General features: G+C 44.6%; 1 pseudogene across 4 annotated transcripts; it reads right to left on the reverse strand.

Annotated features, from left to right (window-relative positions):
- Positions 1-1,745: 1,745 nt before the first annotated feature.
- Positions 1,746-15,742, reverse strand: LOC116603774 (annotated as a pseudogene). Of its 4 annotated transcripts, none has more exons than XR_004290789.2 (13): positions 15,592-15,742; positions 14,173-14,266; positions 13,965-14,038; positions 13,691-13,778; positions 12,829-12,992; positions 12,638-12,743; positions 5,703-5,794; positions 5,296-5,387; positions 4,400-4,544; positions 3,947-4,092; positions 3,150-3,174; positions 2,687-2,746; positions 1,746-2,188 (listed from the first exon to the last, which is right to left on the reverse strand). The product of XR_004290789.2 is annotated as a probable phospholipid hydroperoxide glutathione peroxidase 6, mitochondrial, transcript variant X2 (transcript). The 4 variants fall into 4 exon arrangements; XR_007307349.1 differs by having other exon boundaries at positions 13,920-14,038; XR_007307359.1 differs by lacking the exon at positions 15,592-15,742 and adding an exon at positions 14,805-14,904 and having other exon boundaries at positions 13,920-14,038.
- Positions 15,743-16,325: the final 583 nt, after the last annotated feature.

Here is a 16,325-nt window from a genome sequence, read left to right on the forward strand (position 1 = left end):
ATTAAATAGTTTAGTCACTTGAAATGAAAAAGATTCGATTTGGAACTATTTAACGTTTCAAACACTACCGCACCGGAAAGACCACTCGCGGAATGATACCTTACACGGTTACACTGAAAATGACTGAAATAGCAAAAATTCAGCAATTCAAGATAAACAATCTATAAATGGATACTATATATTTAGTTAAGAGAAATCTGAATAGTCGTATATAATACCTCCGGTTTTAAATGGGATAACTGATCTCTTTTTAGACTTTTTACGTACAAAAAAAAGCATTAGTGACCTAAAGTATGTTTGGAATTCTCGAATAACTTAAACAGAATTCTTAACGTTATTGTTCAATGATGCTTCTATTCTATATACCTTACAACACGATGGAGGGATTATTACAGTTGTTACCCCCCTGTGATATACATTAAATCGAAGCACGTCCACTGCTCTAATAACGTATTGCAGGTCCACTGGGGGCACGTCCCCCCTACCCTCCCCCCTCCCAACTCAATATTCAACAAAAATATTAGGAAATGATTAGGGCTTGGCTTTCTCCAATATTTTCTTGATGTTCCGGTGATCTCCCCACCCCCACCCCCAGGCTACAGGCTTATACAGAGGCTATGTTTACACGGTACCGTCCGCTCAATAATTCGTACGGTTACGCGTACGGTTTACACGGGACAACCCTAACCGTACGAAAAAAGAGGCGGCTTCCGTACGAAAATTCGTACGGCAAATTCGAGGACGAATTTTCGACCGGATGAATTATCGAACCGCCTTGAGCCGTGTAAACACCACAAACGGACGAATTTTCGTACGCTATCGATGATTTTTGGCGCGGTGGCATAGCTGCCTGGCTGCTCAGTAGATAAACAACCTCGGTGGGGGCCGCAGTTTTTTGTGTTATTTTCATCTCCAAATGATACCAATACTGCTTGGAATGCTACTAAATGTTGTTGCAATGATGAGCAACATTATCGTGTCGTTGTTGCAGAGAATGTGGCTTATCAGGCCAATAAACGAAGGGTTTTCAGGCAGTTTTCATGCAACAACACCGAAAAAACACCGCGGTGAAAAAGAAGAAACAAACAAAAAAAAGTTTTGGGTAAGACCTATCATGGTTTCTCTTTGGTGGAAAAACTTGGTAAAGAGTAGCTGCTGTTTGGAGAAACCGCTGACCAAATGTGAACTTAGGCCGGTTCAACTGGCACCGTGTAGACGGTGCGAAAAATTCGTACGGTTCCGTATTAACACCACGCACGGTACGAATTATTAAGCGGATGGGAACTTGTCCGGTACCGTGTAAACATAGCCAGAGATCGACTAATTCGAACCTGTATATGATCAGGTAGCCCAGGCTCTTGTTACTTTATGCAAGTATTCTCCCATAAAAAGTAATAAATTCCATCCAACGTGATGTAGTACTTCTAGCCGTCTATTATTTTCACGTTAAAGCGATTTAGAGGGCACCTGGGGCCGCTTTAGCGCTGTTCGGTGAAATTTGAGGAAATCAAAATTCTGCGGTAATCGAAGAAAAAATTATAGCGGCGAGCATCACAAAACATTTAAGCTAAAAAATAAAAATAAAAACATACATGAAAGGCACTGTTAACTAAACTATATTTGTTCGTTTAGTGAGAATTTCACGAAATGTGCGCACATATAAGAACCTGCGCACATAAAAAGAAACTACGCAAACATTTACAGGAACAAGGACAAATAGGACCGACTTGAAAATTAGTCCTAGGTAACAACAGAATACTGTTTATTAATCAAACAAGGCTTGGCGCATTCGCATAGCAAATATCACGTACAGAAACATGAACATAGATCAAGGCAGAATGAAGATATATAAAATCAAATTTACTATTTCATAAAATCATTTAGATCATGTCTCCAGGTCAACACGGCCAATATCACACATACTTCCCAATATTTCAATTCTGTCAAGTCTTCCCGTCCTGCACTTATCCAACATATCTTTCCGTGATTTACGGTTTTCAGATAGTCTTCATAAAACAAGGAACACATCCAAAGAAGGAATATTGGTCAACCTGTGTAGATCAGTGACCGCGCTATCCTGGACCGAGTATATCTATTCGTCTCTAGTCTAACATCGGGACAGAATTCAAACATGGACTACCTATTTTGCACTTTGTTATAACAGCTCCTCGATGTCCTTGGCAATGTCCTGTAAAAGAGTTGGTAAGGACAGAAGAAGAGTTACCACAAGAAGGTCTTATACCGTAATGATTTGAATTAACGCCCTTCTTCAAATAAGGGCCCCCTCCCCAATAAGCACCCCCCTTGACCTCGAATTTTAGAATAAGCGCCCCTCCCCTAAAAAGAGCCCCCACTCCCATCTCCTATAAACACATCTCAACAAATGCACCACTTAAACATTACCCTAGGCCTATTTATAACTCCTTCAACTTTTATATCTGTATTATAACTAAGTCCAATCAGAAGCTGGTATCTTTTGGCGAAATGAGGTAAGTGCGCCCCCCCCAATAAGCGCCCTGCACCCCCCTAAAGGCCAAAAAAATTAAACAAGCCCCCCCCCCAGGTGCTTATTCGAATCATTACTGTATTTGTGGGCAATGTGTAGGGGAATGTGATGTGCAAAAGTAGAGTGCCAGACACACCACACACCCAGACCACTCCCCCCATCCTGCATTATAGCACTCACCAAAGGGGCTGTAGTGGGAGCATAACGCTTGATAGGTTTACCATCTTTGTTACACAAAAACTGAAAAAAAAAGAAAGAAAGATCATAGATGATGACAGTAATTGTCATAAAGGATGCCTATGACATGCCGAAATAACTGGGTTAGTTTAAAATAGTTGTTATAGTGATAGTGATGATGACAACGATGGAGATTTACTATGATTCTGAGGGTGCTCATGAGAAATATAATGAAGATGAGGATGTGGCAGCTGATGATGATAATGAAGACGATGTGTGGTGCTGACAATGAATATGTGAAAACTGGTGATTGTGAACATATAATGAAGATGAAAATGATTCTGATGATGCTGATGGTAGTCATTATGTGTGCTTCTGATTATGAATATGATTATATGGTTATGATCATGATGGCAATGATATTGCTGATGATGGTTAATTGGTAGCTACAGAAGTGAAGACTTACTTTGGCAAAGTTCCACTTGATAAAACTGTGGAGGAAAATAAACAAACATTATGCAGCCAAATGCAAATCCTTTTCTTGTTATGTTAGCTTAACTGACACAATCTTTGTAGTATCTGAGACCAAACTATAGAAGAGTGTCATCAGGATCGATTAAAGAATGATCAATGGGGGGGACTCTCCATAAAAGTAGACTGGGCTGATCTATCCATCTTTCTGGGTTTAAAATTTCGAATAATTGCCATCCCTTTTTTTCTAATTTTGCTATCTCTTTGGGTATAAAATTCGACCAACTGCTGTTATCTCTTAGGGAATAAAATTCGACGAATTGCTATTCCTAGGGAGGTGTTTAATGTTTTTTTTTTCGATTCTGCTATCTATTACGGAAAAAAATTCCTTCGACCACACCCAATTTGCTATCTCCTAGGGGTAAAAATTTCTGTTGACCACGCACAGAGTGCCATTCCATGGGGTTAAAATTGTTTTTGCCAACAATCACTCCCATCTTTTTTTATCGTCGACAATTGTCGTGGGCAATTGTCTCAAGGAATTACAAAAATAACCAAAACCAATTGATAGCATAGCATGTACTCGCTAGAGGAGATGAGAATTTGCTTTGTATGCAGTATTGTGCAGGATATTAAAATGTGACATTGTGCCATTTAAAATAGAATTGAGCAGTGTGAGAAGTCTTGTTTTTTTTTTTTCATACTAAAGTCTAATTCTGGACTCACTCCGGGGCACTCCCTAAAGTGACAATTCTATAAAAGATGCAGGAGACACTATCTATTCTTACATACCTTCCTAGCGTCCCTTTGAGCTCGTTTTTCAGGTATTTGTAGAGAGGCAAGGCAGATGACCCGTTGACATTGACCTTGGCAAACATGTCAAACTTGACCCCATAACCTGCCGCAAACTGCTTAATTACAGGCTCAGGGTCTGGCTCCTAGAACAAAGAAATATGATGTCACTTGCAGCCTCTACCAACACTGCTGGTACAACAGAGCTGGAAAAATGTTCTGCAATGCATTGCAACTGTATCAAGCAACACAGTGTGCAAACAGCAAAACGTTTTTTAGCCAAATAATGGACCCATTTTCCAATCCGTGCAAGATGACTTAATAAATCCATGTAATATATTTTACAGTAGGTATTATTACTTACTTGAGATGTCTTTAGGTATTGGAGCCTTTTAGGTGGTATTGGGATGGGAATTTCCACTAATAGTGGGGACAGGTATGCTCTTGACTAACCTGTTTGCCAAACTGGTTGCAAGGGAATGCAAGTATACGCAGTCCCTTCTCAGCATACTGGGAGTGCAGTTCCACCAGCTGAGAGTAGTTCTTCTGGGTCAGACCTCAGAAGGAAGCAACATTTACAATCAGCGTCACCAAACCCCTGGAACAAAAATTTATATTGTAACTTAACGCTTGAAGGAAAGAGAGGGAAGAGCCCACAAAAATAGCCCCTGAATAATAAAATTTGGATTTGCTTGCTCACTTGATTACAGATTGCTTGTATCTTAATGCAAAATTTATAATTGCAGTATTTTTTTGGCTGGTGCTCACATACTTACAAGTACTACACAATAATACGCAATAATTGAGATTTTTTCAGTTCTCAAGGTCTGGTTTAGATCAAATTTAATCAAATTCTGTGAATACCCAGTCCTTCTTCCTACAGAGGTGAAATTTGTGCCACATCAGAAGACAATGGTATCCCCCTAGGCAGAGACTGCGAGCATGTTGATAAGTGGGTGGGCTGACAATTGAAAAAAATTATCATATTGAAAAATGAATAGTTAAGTATTTGACTTGTTTCTGTCACAAAAAGTGGTGGGGGCCGCAGCTCCTCCTTCTCTGTGGTGCCTGCCTAGTTAAAAAGCTTATGCAAATCAATAAACTGTGATTCTCACATGTTAATTAGCTAACTTATTCTTGTCACCAATGTGGCGTTTTTGCAAGGTTAAGAGTGGGAAAAACAATTACACAGAGACTGAGTTACGTCAACTTGTTTTACTCACTTGCACACAACTGCAAGTGTCATGGGGGCAAGAAACTTGGGGGCCTACCAAATATGGAATAATCGAGACATTGCCATGGTGACATTACACCACCAAGGCACAAAAATGTCTGTTTTCATGTCTTACATGTATTTGGAGAGTTCAACTAGGGCCCCATCAATATCTTTTGCTTTGAATTCAAATATCGACTTTGCTTCTGCCACCTGCTCCTCTATGTCCTGCAAAAAGACATACAAACAAGCCTTCAAGTTTTTTTGTAATTCATTCTGTGCACGCTGTGTGTAAGTCATAAACTAGTACAATTGTTTTAAAGCGTGTCCGTACAGGACCAAAAAAGATCTTCACCATGAATATGCAGATTTTAAAGATATTTCCATTAACAAAAGCGACGTTTGATTGTTGGTAATTGGATTCAATATTTTCAAAGGCAAGAAGAATACTAACAAGGCCTATAACCTTATAAAAAAGTTTAAATAATTTGAAAATCTAGGAGAATTTGGAGGTAAGGCCTGACTCTTTAATGACATTTTTACCTCCTCTAGTTCAGAAGTGTTGGCTCCAGATCCAGCAAAGGCCTTCACCCAAGAGAGCTGTTCATCATCGGATTGAAAAGAGAGTCTGAGATCTAAAGAGAATCGTTATTTCAAATTAATGCACACCATGATGTTGACCATTCACTCACATAATTGTAAAAGACAGCTAACCCCTTTGTATAAGCAGGGGAGTGTCTAGAGAAAAATGCAGGGTGTGGTCCAGAATAGTAAGTCACTGAACACTGATCAATTAAGGTCAAATTTACATTCTTATCTATGGTAGCAGGTCACTAGATCTATCTAGAAACTTTTTCTATCCAAAGCAATTACAGTTGAAGCTCTCGTAAGCGACCACCTTGGGAACTGAAAATTGTGGTCGTTAACGGAGCTGGTCTTTTACGAGAGCTTGCTCTCATAAGCGACCACTGGGCGCCAAAAACTTGAACAATAGGTGTTGATCGCTAACGGGAGCTTAATTAAAATGGAATCTAACATTTATCGTGATAATAACAAAGCTGTAATATTTTGGTTTATTGCTTGATTTTAAAAATAGGTATTTGACTTATCATGAGAGTGAGATGTTTTATTCAATAGCAATCAATTATACGCAAAGTAGCTTGTTATGCTCGTTTATATAGACGACTTAAGCTTTTCGTCATGAGAATATCTTCTGCATCTACGACGATCGCATGGCGTCATTTGTTAGCCAATTTCTAAAGCGTGCAACAAACAAGTGGATGGCTATTGTAACTGGAAAAAGGATAAATCGTGGTGCTGGCAATGGACTAGAGATTCCTTGCATTTACACATTTTCTGGAGACAAAGAAATGTCAAACCATATGGTTGAAATTGAAGTTAGAAAACTAGGGGTGGGTGTAGGGTTCACATAGCTAGGGGTGGGTGTAGGGTTCACATAGCTAGGGGTGGGTGTAGGGCTCACATAGCTAGGGGTGGGTGTAGGGTTCACATAGCTAGGGGTGGGTGTAGGGTTCACATAGCTAGGGGTGGGTGTAGGGGGCACATAGCTAGGGGTGGGTGTAGGGGGCACATAGCTAGGGATGGGTGTAGGGGGCACATAGCTAGGGGTGGGTGTAGGGTTCACATAGCTAGGGGTGGGTGTAGGGTTCACATAGCTAGGGATGGGTGTAGGGGGCACATAGCTAGGGGTGGGTGTAGGGGGCACATAGCTAGGGATGGGTGTAGGGGGCACATAGCTAGGGGTGGGTGTAGGGTTCACATAGCTAGGGGTGGATGTAGGGGGCACATAGCTAGGGATGGGTGTAGGGTTCACATAGCTAGGGATGGGTGTAGGGTTCACATAGCTAGGGGTGGATGTAAAGGGCACATAGCTAGGGATGGGTGTAGGGGGCACATAGCTAGGGGTGGGTGTAGGGTTAACATAGCTAGGGATGGGTGTAGGGGGCACATAGCTAGGGATGGGTGTAGGGGGCACATAGCTAGGGGTGGGTGTAGGGGGCACATAGCTAGGGATGGGTGTAGGGGGCACATAGCTAGGGGTGGGTGTAGGGTTCACATAGCTAGGGATGGGTGTAGGGGGCACATAGCTAGGGGTGGGTGTAGGGTTCACATAGCTAGGGATGGGTGTAGGGTTCACATAGCTAGGGATGGGTGTAGGGTTCACATAGCTAGGGGTGGGTGTAGGGGGCACATAGCTAGGGGTGGGTGTAGGGTTCACATAGCTAGGGATGGGTGTAGGGTTCACATAGCTAGGGGTGGGTGTGGGGTTCACATAGCTAGGGATGGGTGTAGGGGGCACATAGCTAGGGATGGGTGTAGGGGGCACATAGCTAGGGGTGGGTGTAGGGTTCACATAGCTAGGGGTGGGTGTAGGGTTCACATAGCTAGGGGTGGGTGTAGGGTTCACATAGCTAGGGGTGGGTGTAGGGTTCACATAGCTAGGGATGGGTGTAGGGTTCACATAGCTAGGGGTGGGTGTAGGGGGCACATAGCTAGGGGTGGGTGTAGGGTGCACATAGCTAGGGATGGGTGTAGGGGCACATAGCTAGGGGTGGGTGTAGGGTTCACATAGCTAGGGGTGGGTGTAGGGGGCACATAGCTAGGGATGGGTGTAGGGTTCACATAGCTAGGGGTGGGTGTAGGGTTCACATAGCTAGGGGTGGGTGTAGGGTTCACATAGCTAGGGATGGGTGTAGGGGGCACATAGCTAGGGGTGGGTGTAGGGGGCACATAGCTAGGGATGGGTGTAGGGGGCACATAGCTAGGGGTGGGTGTAGGGTTAACATAGCTAGGGGTGGATGTAAAGGGCACATAGCTAGGGATGGGTGTAGGGGGCACATAGCTAGGGGTGGGTGTAGGGTTAACATAGCTAGGGATGGGTGTAGGGGGCACATAGCTAGGGATGGGTGTAGGGGGCACATAGCTAGGGGTGGGTGTAGGGGGCACATAGCTAGGGATGGGTGTAGGGGGCACATAGCTAGGGGTGGGTGTAGGGTTCACATAGCTAGGGGTGGGTGTAGGGTTCACATAGCTAGGGGTGGGTGTAGGGTTCACATAGCTAGGGGTGGGTGTAGGGTTCACATAGCTAGGGGTGGGTGTAGGGTTCACATAGCTAGGGGTGGGTGTAGGGTTCACATAGCTAGGGGTGGGTGTAGGGTTCACATAGCTAGGGGTGGGTGTAGGGGGCACATAGCTAGGGGTGGGTGTAGGGTTCACATAGCTAGGGATGGGTGTAGGGTTCACATAGCTAGGGATGGGTGTAGGGGGCACATAGCTAGGGATGGGTGTAGGGGGCACATAGCTAGGGGTGGGTGTAGGGGGCACATAGTTAGGGATGGGTGTAGGGTTCACATAGCTAGGGGTGGGTGTAGGGGGCACATAGCTAGGGATGGGTGTAGGGGGCACATAGCTAGGGGTGGGTGTAGGGGGCACATAGCTAGGGGTGGGTGTAGGGTTCACATAGCTAGGGGTGGGTGTAGGGTTCACATAGCTAGGGGTGGGTGTAGGGGGCACATAGCTAGGGGTGGGTGTAGGGTTCACATAGCTAGGGGTGGGTGTAGGGTTCACATAGCTAGGGGTGGGTGTAGGGTTCACATAGCTAGGGGTGGGTGTAGGGTTCACATAGCTAGGGGTGGGTGTAGGGTTCACATAGCTAGGGGTGGGTGTAGGGGCACATAGCTAGGGGTGGGTGTAGGGTTCACATAGCTAGGGGTGGGTGTAGGGGGCACATAGCTAGGGGTGGGTGTAGGGGGCACATAGCTAGGGGTGGGTGTAGGGTTCACATAGCTAGGGGTGGGTGTAGGGTTCACATAGCTAGGGGTGGGTGTAGGGTTCACATAGCTAGGGGTGGGTGTAGGGTTCACATAGCTAGGGGTGGGTGTAGGGGGCACATAGCTAGGGGTGGGTGTAGGGTTCACATAGCTAGGGGTGGGTGTAGGGTTCACATAGCTAGGGGTGGGTGTAGGGCTCACATAGCTAGGGGTGGGTGTAGGGTTCACATAGCTAGGGGTGGGTGTAGGGTTCACATAGCTAGGGGTGGGTGTAGGGGGCACATAGCTAGGGGTGGGTGTAGGGGGCACATAGCTAGGGATGGGTGTAGGGGGCACATAGCTAGGGGTGGGTGTAGGGTTCACATAGCTAGGGGTGGGTGTAGGGTTCACATAGCTAGGGATGGGTGTAGGGGGCACATAGCTAGTGGTGGGTGTAGGGGGCACATAGCTAGGGATGGGTGTAGGGGGCACATAGCTAGGGGTGGGTGAAGGGTTCACATAGCTAGGGGTGGATGTAGGGGGCACATAGCTAGGGATGGGTGTAGGGTTCACATAGCTAGGGATGGGTGTAGGGTTCACATAGCTAGGGGTGGATGTAAAGGGCACATAGCTAGGGATGGGTGTAGGGGGCACATAGCTAGGGGTGGGTGTAGGGGGCACATAGCTAGGGGTGGGTGTAGGGTTAACATAGCTAGGGATGGGTGTAGGGGGCACATAGCTAGGGATGGGTGTAGGGGGCACATAGCTAGGGGTGGGTGTAGGGGGCACATAGCTAGGGATGGGTGTAGGGGGCACATAGCTAGGGGTGGGTGTAGGGTTCACATAGCTAGGGATGGGTGTAGGGGGCACATAGCTAGGGGTGGGTGTAGGGTTCACATAGCTAGGGATGGGTGTAGGGTTCACATAGCTAGGGATGGGTGTAGGGTTCACATAGCTAGGGGTGGGTGTAGGGGGCACATAGCTAGGGGTGGGTGTAGGGTTCACATAGCTAGGGATGGGTGTAGGGGGCACATAGCTAGGGGTGGGTGTAGGGTTCACATAGCTAGGGATGGGTGTAGGGGGCACATAGCTAGGGGTGGGTGTAGGGTTCACATAGCTAGGGATGGGTGTAGGGGGCACATAGCTAGGGGTGGGTGTAGGGTTCACATAGCTAGGGGTGGGTGTAGGGTTCACATAGCTAGGGATGGGTGTAGGGGGCACATAGCTAGGGGTGGGTCTAGGGTTCACATAGCTAGGGATGGGTGTAGGGTTCACATAGCTAGGGGTGGGTGTAGGGGGCACATAGCTAGGGATGGGTGTAGGGTTCACATAGCTAGGGATGGGTGTAGGGCTCACATAGCTAGGGGTGGGTGTAGGGTTCACATAGCTAGGGATGGGTGTAGGGGGCACATAGCTAGGGGTGGGTGTAGGGTTCACAAAGCTAGGGGTGGGTGTAGGGTTCACATAGCTAGGGGTGGGTGTAGGGCTCACATAGCTAGGGGTGGGTGCAGGGTTCACATAGCTAGGGGTGGGTGTAGGGTTCACATAGCTAGGGGTGGGTGTAGGGGGCACATAGCTAGGGGTGGGTGTAGGGGGCACATAGCTAGGGATGGGAGTAGGGGGCACATAGCTAGGGGTGGGTGTAGGGTTCACATAGCTAGGGATGGGTGTAGGGGGCACATAGCTAGGGGTGGGTGTAGGGTTCACATAGCTAGGGGTGGGTGTAGGGTTCACATAGCTAGGGATGGGTGAAGGGGGCACATAGCTAGGGATGGGTGCAGGGTTCACATAGCTAGGGATGGGTGTAGGGGGCACATAGCTAGGGGTGGGTGTAGGGGGCACATAGCTAGGGGTGGGTGTAGGGGCACATAGCTAGGGGTGGGTGTAGGGTTCACATAGCTAGGGGTGGGTGTAGGGTTCACATAGCTAGGGATGGGTGTAGGGTTCACATAGCTAGGGGTGGGTGTAGGGTTCACATAGCTAGGGGTGGTTGTAGGGTTCACATAGCTAGGGGTGGGTGTAGGGTTCACATAGCTAGGGGCGGGTGTAGGGTTCACATAGCTAGGGGTGGGTGTAGGGGGCACATAGCTAGGGGTGGGTGTAGGGTTCACATAGCTAGGGGTGGGTGTAGGGTTCACATAGCTAGGGGTGGGTGTAGGGTTCACATAGCTAGGGGTGGGTGTAGGGTTCACATAGCTAGGGGTGGGTGTAGGGTTCACATAGCTAGGGGTGGGTGTAGGGGGCACATAGCTAGGGGTGGGTGTAGGGTTCACATAGCTAGGGGTGGGTGTAGGGTTCACATAGCTAGGGGTGGGTGTAGGGTTCACATAGCTAGGGGTGGGTGTAGGGTTCACATAGCTAGGGGTGGGTGTAGGGTTCACATAGCTAGGGGTGGGTGTAGGGGGCACATAGCTAGGGGTGGGTGTAGGGTTCACATAGCTAGGGGTGGGTGTAGGGTTCACATAGCTAGGGGTGGGTGTAGGGTTCACATAGCTAGGGATGGGTGTAGGGGGCACATAGCTAGGGGTGGGTGTAGGGTTCACATAGCTAGGGGTGGGTGTAGGGTTCACATAGCTAGGGGTGGGTGTAGGGTTCACATAGCTAGGGGTGGGTGTAGGGTTCACATAGCTAGGGGTGGGTGTAGGGTTCACATAGCTAGGGGTGGGTGTAGGGGGCACATAGCTATGGATGGGTGTAGGGGGCACATAGCTAGGGGTGGGTGTAGGGTTCACATAGCTAGGGATGGGTGTAGGGTTCACATAGCTAGGGGTGGGTGTAGGGTTCACATAGCTAGGGATGGGTGTAGGGGCACATAGCTAGGGGTGGGTGTAGGGGGCACATAGCTAGGGGTGGTTGTAGGGTTCACATAGCTAGGGGTGGGTGTAGGGTTCACATAGCTAGGGGTGGGTGTAGGGTTCACATAGCTAGGGGTGGGTGTAGGGGGCACATAGCTAGGGGTGGGTGTAGGGTTCACATAGCTAGGGGTGGGTGTAGGGTTCACATAGCTAAGGGTGGGTGTAGGGTTCACATAGCTAGGGATGGGTGTAGGGTTCACATAGCTAGGGGTGGGTGTAGGGTTCACATAGCTAGGGGTGGGTGTAGGGTTCCCATAGCTAGGGGTGGGTGTAGGGTTCACATAGCTAGGGATGGGTGTAGGGGGCACAAAGCTAGGGGTGGGTGTAGGGTTCACATAGCTAGGGATGGGTGTAGGGGGCACATAGCTAGGGATGGGTGTAGGGGGCACATAGCTAGGGGTGGGTGTAGGGTTCACATAGCTAGGGGTGGGTGTAGGGGGCACATAGCTAGGGATGGGTGCACAGGCATGCACTCCCTTTGAATAATGTCAGGTCTTTTCTCATCAAAGAATCTAGAAAACTTAGAACTTTTGTAACTATGAAATCTAGCCTGCGCATCCCTAATAGTGCATCTCCTCCGCCAAGCAAATCCTGGTTATGTACCTGTAATAAGTATTCAACAGTTAACAAAATTAGTATTAAATTTATTTATGTACAGTATGATATTAAGACATTGAAGAAACATCATCCTTTTCTTGTACCGTTCCAAATGCAAATAAACACAGAACAATCAAATTGGTTCATTTACATGCATTTTCATCTGGAACGGCAAAAGAAAAGAATGGCATCTAAACTAGGCCTAAGAGTATTTGAGACAAGATAAGTGCTCAGCAGACCCTGTGCATAAGTTTACCTGATATTTGGATGTCTGGAAAGGACACCAGTAAGCAGTACTTGGCAGATTTGTCATACTTGACAGAAGCGTCTTTCAGAAGATATGTCTTTGCTGGGCTTGAATCCTAAAAAAAGGGAGTTATCTAGGATATAAGCTTATAATATTGCAATACAGTAAGCTCATTTAGTAGTATAGGGCTTAATACCTACCAATTCTGTTTTAAACTCATAAAGAGTCTCATCGCCCTGTTTCAATACAAGAACAACAGTGCCCCACATCACCCATCCCTTTTTCTGAGCAGGACCAACTTTTGTACCACACTCTGCCTTTAAAGAGGCAACTGAAGGGCCAACTTGGACAAGCCTGGGTGGGTCTGTTACAAAAAACACAGTCAGTTTTTTGGGATGGAGAAAGGGTGGAACCAAATTAACAAAAGAAGACAGCAATATCTGAGCACTCAACACTCAAAAGATAACTTAATTTATCTGGGGTGTAGGAAAATCAATGCCGAAAAATGCTGGATCACTCGGATTTGTAACAACAGGATTTGTAACAACATTTGGATTTATAACAATCAACAGGATATGTAACAATCAACAGGATATGTAACAAACAACAGGATATGTAACAACAATTGGATTTGTAACAATCAACAGGATATGTAACAACAATTGGATTTGTAACAATCAACAGGATATGTAACAACAATTGGATTTGTAACAAAAATCAACCAGACATGAAAACAACAACCGGATTTGTAACAAAAATCAAATGGAGTTTGTATTAAAACAATTTGACAAAATCCTTAGGCTGTTACAACTCTGGTTGATTGTCGGTTTTTAAACGTTGTCACAAATCCATTTGATTTAATGTTACAAATCCGGTTGACTAGTTTGTTATACATATCCGGTTGATTTTCGTTACAAATCCTGTTGCTTACATATCTGGTTGATTGTTGTTACAAATCTGGTTGTTGTTACATATCCCATTGATATCCAGGTGATACAAATGCAACATGGGTAGAATGAATCACTTTCTTTAAAAATCCTATGGTTAGTAGCCTTAGCTTACCATCTTGTCTGAAACGATAGAACAAGGCTCTGTCCTCAAAATTATGGTCATCTAAAACATGATGAGCCAAGTCAGCATCTATCAACGTCTGCAATGAATGAAATATGATTTATTATAGCGGGTCAGAATCAACAAAAAAGCAAATCAACAAAAAGCGGAAATTTGAATGGAATGAAATACAGCTTATGCATTTTCCCTAAATACTAGGCATGACTTGGGCCTCCCTCACCTCTCCCAAAGCAAAAACATTCTGACAACAACCATCATGGTATACCTGTCCTACTTTAACAGCCTCTGTTCTATCTTTTGCCAAACCATTAGCAATAAACCAATCAACAGCTTCAGAACCTGCAAACAAATGGGTATATGATTTAATAAAGAGGGGTTGAAAAAAACAACAAGTTCCTTCCCACCAAATAGTGTTGTAAACGGGTTTATACACCTGTAGAAGCAGTTATGACAATTATAAAATAACCACATACCTGTGAAACAAATAGGGTATTTGCGCAGATGATAGGTTCTATCCTTTATGACAAGGTCTTTCGACTCTCTCATTTTTGCCACTAGAGAGGCGGCCTGCAAAATAGGCAGAATATGTTAGGGTTGGCAACACGCAGTAATGCTTTTGCTGTACCCATAAAACCATCATGAAAATGACCTCCTATTGTTTGATTCAATAGTTTAATAGTGTTAGTCAGCCTTGTTATCCTACAAAAATGTTAAGTAGGAGAAAGCATTCATCAACATCAGCTGATATGGGAAAGCTTTTATTGATTTTGATTAAATTCAGTAAATGAATTGTAAAACTTTGTTTTCACATATCTGTTTCGAAACTTCTTAACATAATTTGTCTGATAAAAACAATAACAAAGTGTGGCTGATTGAAGCCTCTTAAAAGCGATGAAAGTAAAGTAAAATGTGATATAGGTCCCAGCGGTGGAGCAGGGCCATTCAATAGCTCTTGGCAACCACTAATAAGCACGCATTTTTTTATGTGACACAGATGAAATCAGAATTGAAATCAAAGTGCATTGATAACAGCAACCATGATTTATTTCCAGAGCATACAAGTGTTTTAGACTTCTGGAAAAAAAACAGCCAAATTTATGCTTACTTAAAACAAACTCTGATAAGTCTAGTAGTTTAAGGTTGACTGTGTGTAGGTTGATAAGCTTTCCATAAAAAAAGGATTCTTATTGAGATATAACTCTGCATAATATACCAATCCCTCATACAATTAGTAATTAACCAATTACTCACAATTGAAATCACTAGAGGGTGAAAATAATAAAGAGGTTTCTTTTACAAAAGAAGCATTCCGATATCTAGGTGATAAATTTTAGTAAGATGCAAAACAAACCAAAAATAATTAAAAGCTTAATGATTGAAAGGACTTGGAGGCATAAGTACAATAACCAAGCGCCGTGTCCACGAACGGGGAAATTATTTTTTTGCGACACCAAATTAAAACTATGATGACCGTCAATTTGATTTTGTTGCTTGCATAATTTGTTTTAATTTTCAGCGAGATTAAGTAAACTTCTTGTGGCTGTTCATCAGTTAGTTTAGACGGTATGCTTATACTTAAGGAGATCAAAACTGCGTGATAATTTTTTTTCAAAAGGAAGCAAGCCCGAAATATAAATGATAAATCTTTTCAAAAGGAAATAAATACCGCTGCTAAATGAATCGATTACAGTACGGTATATTGGCTGTGGTTGATGATTCATGGTTGAGAAATGTTAAATCAGGCATGCAGTAAGGGACAGTCACCGGATGATGACCTTTTAGAATCTTTGATCGCAGAGATTTCACTAATTCACATGCACCTGAATCACGTAAATTGATATGTCTGCGAATCTAACTTCCTGTATTTGTCATAAAAACCTTCAAGGAGATACCTTTTTCTTGTCAACTTCGCACATTCCGGCTCGAAAATCTTGCCTTGTCGCGAAAGTTGGAGCAGCCTCTCGAACAAGTGATGTTTGATAGGAAGGGAGAGGGGACTGGATGTGGTGATGTTCGACTCTGGGGAGAGGAGAGAGGAGTATGGTGGCCGATCGCTGCCGTTCGATTTCTTTATTTTCTTGGAGGAAAAATCACATTTTTTTTTCATTCTAAAGCAAAATAAATTGTAAAACAAAAATAATTTAAAAGCGAAATCGATGTTAAATGCAAACTAAATTGTAAAACCAAAACAAATTTGGTTTTACAATTTAGTTTGCATTTAACATCGATTTCGCTTTTAAATTATTTTTATTTTACCTTTTTTTTTGCTTTTGAATGAAAAAAATGTGATTTTTTCTCAAATAAAATGAAGAAATCGAACGGCAGCGATCGGCCACCATAGAGGAGGTTACCCGGCCACGGCAAGGGTTGCTCAGTTGCTAAGGGGAAAAGTAAAAGGTTAAAAGTAAAAGAGCCCCTTCCCCTCCCATAAATAGATTTGGCAAAAATACAGTCGAAAATTTAGTATAAAAATTTAGCGAAGCCGTTTTAATGTTTCCGCTGTTTTTACGGGTTCTTAGTGTCAGTCCACCAATCGCACAGGACAGCAGTGCTACAAGGAGACAATTTTTGTGCCACGAAAAAAAAAACATTAAGTATTTCACTAAATCTCAAATTGCGCATAAAT

Source organism: Nematostella vectensis, chromosome 1 (assembly GCF_932526225.1).
Source record: "Nematostella vectensis chromosome 1, jaNemVect1.1, whole genome shotgun sequence".
In the NCBI taxonomy this organism is placed as follows: Eukaryota; Metazoa; Cnidaria; class Anthozoa; order Actiniaria; family Edwardsiidae; genus Nematostella; species Nematostella vectensis.